Consider the following 8,275-nt stretch of genomic DNA (forward strand, 5'->3'; position numbering starts at 1 on the left):
GGTAATGCAGCTCAAAGAATTCACCAAATGGTCAGTAAGTGTTTTTGTTATGGTTATGGTGATTTCAGATACTTGGCCCATGGTCCCTATGGGCATGGCCACAAAATTTCAGAATCAGCATCCTCATGTGGGGTCTGCAGGGTGTGGTAGAATCACCAGGAGGGGCAGGGGGTGGACATCTCTGACCTCTGTTTAAAGCTGTGTTCAGTGAAGAGCAGGGGCAGGGAGACACTGGCCGCTTTGCCTCCTCTCCCACAGTGACTGCAGTGGATGGCAGAGCTCGGCAAGAGACAGACTGAAAAGCCTACAGGGAGGGGCACCTGATCACCTGCTTCTCTGGATTGGGGAACACCCAGTTCCCTTCCACCAGCCAGGCAGCTTCACTTAGGGACTAGCCTCCCTTGAGGGAGAACACTCAGTGAACCCTACCACACCCTCAGAAGCTGTTTGCTTCCTCAAGGAAAGGAGGCAGTCCTGGAGCTCGGTCTCCTGTTCCAAATCAGAAAAAGGAGACCTCGCCCTGCTTCAGGGGCCATTTTCTGCTACCACCCACCTACCTGCAACCATCACCGACACCTAAAGAGGAAGGAAACCAAAGCCCTCTTTCTGTCTTTAGATCCCCACAAAAGCATGGCCTCCTCCCTGGTCCACCTCTCTGCCCTCTGGGAATCCAAGCCCACATCATTTCAGGATGAGCTCAGCCTACAGCCACTCCCTCTGAGGCCTAGCTCCCCAACCTTGGTGATTCCAAAGCACACATCTGTTGCCACACCCGGGGCCCACCTAGGCCAAAGTGAGCCGGGGACATAACCTTCAGTCTGCCGATTTCTCACACCCCCACACCCCCACACCCCACCCCTGCTGGCCTGGTCTTTGTCTTCCCTGGGGAGTCAGCTCCCTAAAAGCCTTCCCCCTCCACCCCCTAATGGGAAAGTCTCTGATAAAGGAATCTGCACTCAGGTATAGATAATCACCCTGCCTGGCCCAGGTACCCCTGCCAGACCACCCCTGGCAGTTGGACTCAAAGGAATCGTGCGCTGATGGTAGGGTGGGTGGCATAACTCATAGGCACAAAGGAGCTATCTGGGGACAGGGGAAGACCTCTCAACCCCCATCAGATTACAATGTGGGGCCATCAAGTCAGCCCTCACCATTCTCAGGTAAGATGAACTGTGCCAACCCTCCTCAGACGGTTGGACTCTGTTTTCTGAATTCAAATCTGTGCCATCAGATGGCAGGAGAGAAGATGTGGAAATGGGATTGACCTGGACAGTCTGATGTGGAGTCGGTTGAGGGAGAGGAAGGAGAGGTTTTGCAAACAGAGATGTGTTGGTGAGGTGAGGGATGAAACAGCGGAAGAAGAAAAAGCTGGGTGGCAGTGGGTGGGGGAGGCAGCAAAAACAGATTTCAGGGAAGAATTAACCTTTCAGAGTGCTTATTTTGTACTAGACACTGTACTGTGTTATCTCATGTCATCCTGACAACAACCCTAGGAGATGAGAACTAGTATGAGATCCACTTTTCCAAGGAGGAGACAGAGGTTCACTGAGGTGAAGGAATTTGTGGCAAATCGCAGCATCAATCACATAATGGTGGAGCTGGATTCAGACAAGTTGGTCTGATTTCAGAAAACTCAGTCATCTGAGGGAGGGGCCAAGCATCCTTTGGTTGTAGGAAGAGCTTCACTGGCGGATGTTGAAAGGGGCTCCCAGACAACCTGCCCCACTCACCACAACACAGAAGTCCCCCAACAGCTCCCACAGGGACCACCTGCTCCTGGGTTAAACTGTTTTCAGGGAGAACACTGTTAAAATGTAAATATGTGGCCTGGAAAAGGTTAGCACAGCCCAAAAGTCAAGGTCTTAGAGGGGTTGGAAAGGATAGAGCTCCTAATGGGATGGGCTACCTGTAGGAGCCATAGTGGGGGGCGTAGGGGCTGGGAGATATTGTGGCACTGAGTCCCTGAGATACACTGGGAGTCTAAAGGCACCAAAAACAAACTTGACTTAACGTCACCGTTTGACCCAGAACTGGCCCCACCCTCCAAACACAAAGGAAAGGAGAAGGCATTGGAGACCAAAAGCTTAGGTTCATATCTTGGCTTTGCAACCTCCCAGCAATGCGCTTCTGGGCAAGTCACCACTCTGAATTTCCACTTCCTCATCTGTAAAATAAGGATGGACATCAAAACATCTCCTTCAGAGGTGAGATCGTGGGTGTAAAATGGTCAGCACAATGCCTGGTACTTAGTAGAAATTCATTAAGTATCAAGTCCATCTGGCCTGTTTTTACCACCTCTTGGCAGAAAAGGGAGACCAAATTTTAAAGGCCTGGTAATAGTCTCTGAAGATAACAAAGGGCTAGGACATTCATTCATTCATTCATTCACCACCCAAGCCCTGAATCCCTCCTTTGTATCCTGGAGAGTCAGACATGAAAACACCAGTCCTTGTTCTCAAGGAGCTCACACTCAAGTGGCCACAAGCCAACACACTCCTGCAGTGCGACAGAACACATTGTACTAGAGGCAGATCTGGGAGGGCTAGTGGGATACCCGGGGGCGTTGGGAAAGCTCCACAGAGAAGACATCTAAGATAGAACTTAAAGGACAAGTAGCAATTGTTAGGCAGACAAGGAAAGAAAATATATTCCAAGTGAAGAGAATAGCATATTTAAGTAACAACACATGGCAGGTGGAGATGGAGCTGAAATAGTGAGAATTGGTGAGAGATTACAATCTCTGGAGGAGGAGTCAGACAAGGTAGAGTATTCTTGAGTGACACCTCAGAGCAGAGAGATATTCAAATACAAATGGCCAATAGGCACATGAAAAAATGCTCAATATCACTAATTATCAGAAAAATGCAAATCAAAACTACAATGAGGTATCACCTCACACCAGTCAGAATGGACATCATTGAAAAGTCCACAAATGATAAATGCTGGAGAGGGTGTGGAGAAAAGGGAACCCTTCTACACTGTTGGTGGGAATGCAGTTTGGTGCAACCATTGTGGAAAACAGTTTGGAGATTCCTCAAAAGACTAGGAATAGACTTACCATATGACCCAGCAATCCTACTCCTGGGCATATATCCAGAAGGAACCCTAATTTAAGAAGACACCTGCACCCCAATGCTCATAGCAACACTATTTACAATAGCCAAGATGTGGAAGCAACCTAAAAGTCCATCAATAGATGATTGAATAAAATAGTTGTGGTATATATATACAATGGAATACTGCTCAGCCATAAAAAGAATAAAATAATGCCTTTTGCAGCAACATGGATGGACCCAGATATTGTCATATTAAGTAAAGTAAGCCAGAAGGATAAAGAAAAATACCATATGATATCACTTATATGTGGACTCTTTAAAAATGACACAAATGAACTTATTTACAAAACAGAAACAGACTCACAGACATAGAAAACAAACTTATGATTACCAGGGGGAAAGGGGAGGGTGGAGGAATAAATTAGGAGTTCAGAATTTGCAGATACAAGCTACTATATATAAAATAGATAAACAACAAGGTTGTACTGTATAGCACAGGGGACTATATTCAATATCTTGTAATTGTCTATAATGAAAAAGAATATGACAAGGAAAGAAAAAAATACATATATAGCTGAATCACTAGGCTGTACACCAGAAATTAACACAAAGTTGTAAACCAACTATACTTCAATTTTAAAAATGTATAATAACCAGTGTAGCATAGACATTAAGCACTTAGAAAGACCCCGTGGCCATAAACAAAAAGTAAGGCTATGTCGGGGCCTCTCAGGAAGGGATTCCTCATATTTAGGAGAGTTTTGGCCACTGAACTGCATATACCTAGATAATTAATGCATTTGCTATTCAGGCATCCATGCTGTTTGAATGTTTAGCCTGACATTAACAGGAACATCTGGCACATAAGATATGTGTACAGTCGCACATAATATTGTTTAACAGAAGCAATTTTCTAAATTGCACCCGTATCTGTAGATAAGAGATTCTTTAGTATCCTGCCAAAACTTGGGTATCTATTCAGCAAACTGTCAGGGGGAAGAGTGTTGTATCTTCATAGCTCCCCTGAGCACGTAGGCCACAGCCACACGCATAATACATCCCTAATCAATGGTGAATTGCTGAAATGTAGTTGGTTGAATTGAATGTCTTCCCATTGAAATTTGGTCCTTGTCAATTTCTTTTAAATGTTATATCTAATAATTCCACTTAAGTCACCCCTTCCCCTTCTCCTTTTCATTGCCATTGCTGACAATGTCAGACACTCTTAGCTTAGAGAAGGAACAATTTTTAATTATCTTTGCACTCCATAGAGCTCACTCTTAGTTAATTATCTTCTGATTCTCCCTGACTCATCCATGGTCATCCCACAGTATAGTCTTTTGCTAGCATGGATTTTATTGCCAGACCTGTTGTTTTTCTGAGCTTCCCAAGTGAGAGAATCAGTAATGCAGTCTAGCTGCACAATGAGGTTGTATTAATCATTTATTTGTAAGTGAACCAGGTCATCTTTCACGTCAGCTCTTCTAACAGGTCAATTTTTAACACATCTAACATGAAACAGCCCAAACAAATCAGTTCCATCTAGGTAAGGGCCTGCAAGCAAATCTTTTTTGAAAATTATTCAGAACAAAAATGATCATTTTATTTTGCACCATAGTTTAGTCCTCACCAAAATCAGTGGGACAAGGGTCACCTCCACCTGCTGTAGGTTGTGAAGACAAATTCAACATGGTGTCTGGAGGAAGTGAGAATCCAGGATTTAGGTTTTGGAGCCAGACCATCCTCTGTTTAAATTTCAGCTTTACCACTGGCTTGCTGTGGGCCTTAGGCACATTTTAGAACTTCCCCAAGTTTAGGTAAGTTGGGGATAAAAATACCTACCTTGCGGGGTTGTTGTGAGGATTAAAGGTAAGGTACGGAAGTTGGAACTCACATAGCACGGTGCTTGGCAGCAAGAAGACGCTCATTAAGTGGTAGTTGCTGTGATTGTTACTGTGAGTCCATAGTAGAGCAGACAGAAGCCGAGACCATGAGTCAGGAGCCTGGATTCTGTTCTTAGCAGTACCACTAATGAAGCAAAGACCCTATCTCCTCCCTGGACCTCAGATACTTTGTAAAATGAGATTTGCTGAGGGGAAACTAATGTGTCACATGGATTCCACCACTCTCTTCATCAGCATCCATGAGGGTCACCAGGAATCGATCACAGTGCCCATTCCTGAGAAGCAAACATAGTCATTCTAAATGCTGGGGCCTAAATAGCCTCTACCGCTCAATTAAAGTTGGCAAATGAAATGAAGCTTATTTGTCTTCCGTGAATTAAATGGCCTCAGATGTACGTTTTAGTGTAAACATTCTGTGGCTCTGTGGAAGTAAGTGCCTTCTGATAATGTTTGCAAGCCAACTCCAAGGTGAAGTGAAAGGCTCCAGTTCAGAGAGTGACTTCCCACCTAATGAGATGGAAACAAATAATTCAACCCAATGGTGTAATGCAGTAAGTGCAACCTGGATTTATGTCTGTTTCTTCTGCAGTGTTCTAGCTCTGTGACCTTGGACAAATCACTTCACCTCTCTGGGCCCCCATTTCCTCATGGGTAAAAGCAGACCTAAGATGGTTATGTAAGATGTTAACATTAGGGGAAACTGAGTTGTCTTTGCAACTGTTCCGTAAATCTAAAATTATTCCAATTTTTTAAAAAAAATATTTTTAAAAAACAGGCAGAAGGGCAACCTCTTTGAGGGGCTGTGAAGATTAAGTGAGATAAAGCATGGCAAAGTATGTCGTTCGGTTCTTTTCTTTTTCCCCTCCCAGGCATCTCCCTTCACCTACACATTTGAACTTGTTGAGCAGCTGAGGCATCAGTAGGTATGTTGTCTGGACTATGATGCCAGCAGGTTCACCAGCCTGACAACATTGCAATTCAGAGCCTTGTTGACAAGCCAAAACCCTGCAGGGAAGAAGGTTGGGTTTACATAGTCCTGGGATCCAGTGAATGCGTCACATATTGCCAGAAGCAAAGTGGCCTCTCTTTGTTGGACTCTGAGTAGGGGGTGGGGGCACTGTGGGGGAAGGAGGGAAAAAGAGAACTAGGAAGAATCTAGATAAGACCTGCAGGCAGCTAGTCAAGGAAGCAGGCTTGGGCTCCACCCCCAGCCTCATATATAAAACTCTTTTTTTCTTGTTGGTTTGGGGTAAAAGCACTTTTTCTAGATAGACCCTGATACATCCAAATAAGTTGAGGGCAGCAGGCGGGAGGAGGAGTATATATTCAGCCATTAGGCCCATGCAGGTCCCAGGCCTATTTGCCCTTAATCCATCTCTTCCTCTTCCGTCCTCTGCTCTATACTGTAGCAAGAGAGGGACGGGGGCAGGGGAGGAGAGGAATGAGTGGACCCTTGAAGGTTGTTTCCCAGGCTCTGGTGGGTTTGGCCACTGGGAGTTACTGGTAGGACATTGGAAAGCAGAAGGAAGAGAGAATCTGGGGTATTTCCCTCCCTCCCTTTCTGCCTCGTGTGATGCCCCCAGCAGTGGCTGTGTCTCTTTCGTGCCTCCGGCCACGACCAGGTTTACCACAGCTCCAGTTTCCACCGAGTGACCCAGCCCCTAGGTTCTAGTGTAGGAGCTCCTCGCTGTGGCTAAAATGTCTGGTTTGCCTCACTGGCCTCTGCTTGGCACCGAAGCCCTCTCATCAGCTGATAACCAATTCTCTGCACTGAATTCCTTCTCCCTTAAATACTCCGTGGTTTCTGTTGTCCCAGTTGGACTGGACTGATCAATCTTCTGCCAGCCAGCAGCAAGGATTCCTTCTCTTCACTGGCCAGTTTTCATTTTGGAACACAAGGCTCTGAGTGACTTATCTGGAAAATCTGGGTGGGAGATTAGGGGAGCGGAAGAGGTCTGGGGAATGAGAAATGGAGGTGAACCTCAGGAGAGCCCGAGGACCTAAGAAAAAGAAGGAGGCAAGAACAGAAAAGCTGCCTCATACATTTGCCCTGTCTCAGCTGGTGAGTGCTCTTGCAGTCTCTCCTTCAACAGAGATCAAGCAAGTGGAAGCCTAGAAAGAGGAGAGAGATGAGCCCCCAACCCACCCTCCCTGCACTGAGTCGGCTCCAGGAACATGTAAAGAAGAGAAGAGCTCCAGGATGTGGCTGGCCTGCCTGTAGGTGGCGGCTGCATTCCAATCAGATGGAGGAGAATTACCCTAGGTGGCACCTCTGAGCTCATCAATCAGGCTGTCCCAATGGGCCAGGATCACACTGTCCCAGGGAAGGGATTTTCTTGAGGCTGAGTGGCAAGGATTTCAACAGCAACAGAAACCAGGACTGTCCCCAGGACTGGGAGCCCATCACTTAATTTCCTTGCCAGCTGTGTTTGAGGCTGTAAAGACCCAGCTGCAATGCTTGAGTCTCATTCATCAGCTACTAATCCACTGTGTGACCTTGGAGAAAACAAGGAGAGGGCAGTCAGAGCCCCCTGCTTACCTAAGAGGACACCTTGTGAGTACCCAATACACATCACACTGTAATTCCAGCTCGGAGGAGGTACAGGAGCAGATGTCTGAGAAATGCTTCCTGCTGGGGGCCGAGGAAGAAAGCAGGATGGAGAAACTACTCTGTAGTGCTCAAGAGCCTGGTTTTAATAGAGGTTATTGTTAGTTTGGTTAGGGGCAATGATGATATTGTCGCCGTATACGAAAATATCCCTCATTTTTTGAGATGCATCATGAAGTATGTAAAGGTAAACGATGTAATACCTGGGATTCCCTCTCAAATATTAAGGCAAAGCATAAAAGAAGAGAGAAAACGAAAGGGGGATAAATCAAGCTAACAGGAAAAAATCCTGAGAGATACTGACTCTGGTAATGAATACAGAGGGGTTCATTATACTATTCTACTTCAGCATGTATGAAATTTTTCATGAGAAATTTTTTAAGGCATGTGTTTTAGAGTCAGACCTGGGTTTGACCCCATTCACTCAGGCAACAAATGTATATGGAGTAATACTGGATACTAGGGCCTGTGTTCTACCTAGCGGTGGTAGATGGAGGGGGGCACAAAACAGACCGGGTCAGGATTCCCCAGTGGAGGAAAGGCTTTTGATATTAGGTGGCCAGAAAAAAAAAAGACAAATGCCCACCTCATCTGTCTAGGCTCTTTCTAATCTGCCTATGCTGTTTCTGAAGCAACTTTCTGCTTAAAAGGCCAGAGCTCCTTCTGATGAATTCTCCCATGACCCCTGGGGACACAAACCACCCTAC

Source organism: Vicugna pacos, chromosome X, assembly GCF_048564905.1.
Source record: "Vicugna pacos chromosome X, VicPac4, whole genome shotgun sequence".
Taxonomy (NCBI): Eukaryota; Metazoa; Chordata; class Mammalia; order Artiodactyla; family Camelidae; genus Vicugna; species Vicugna pacos.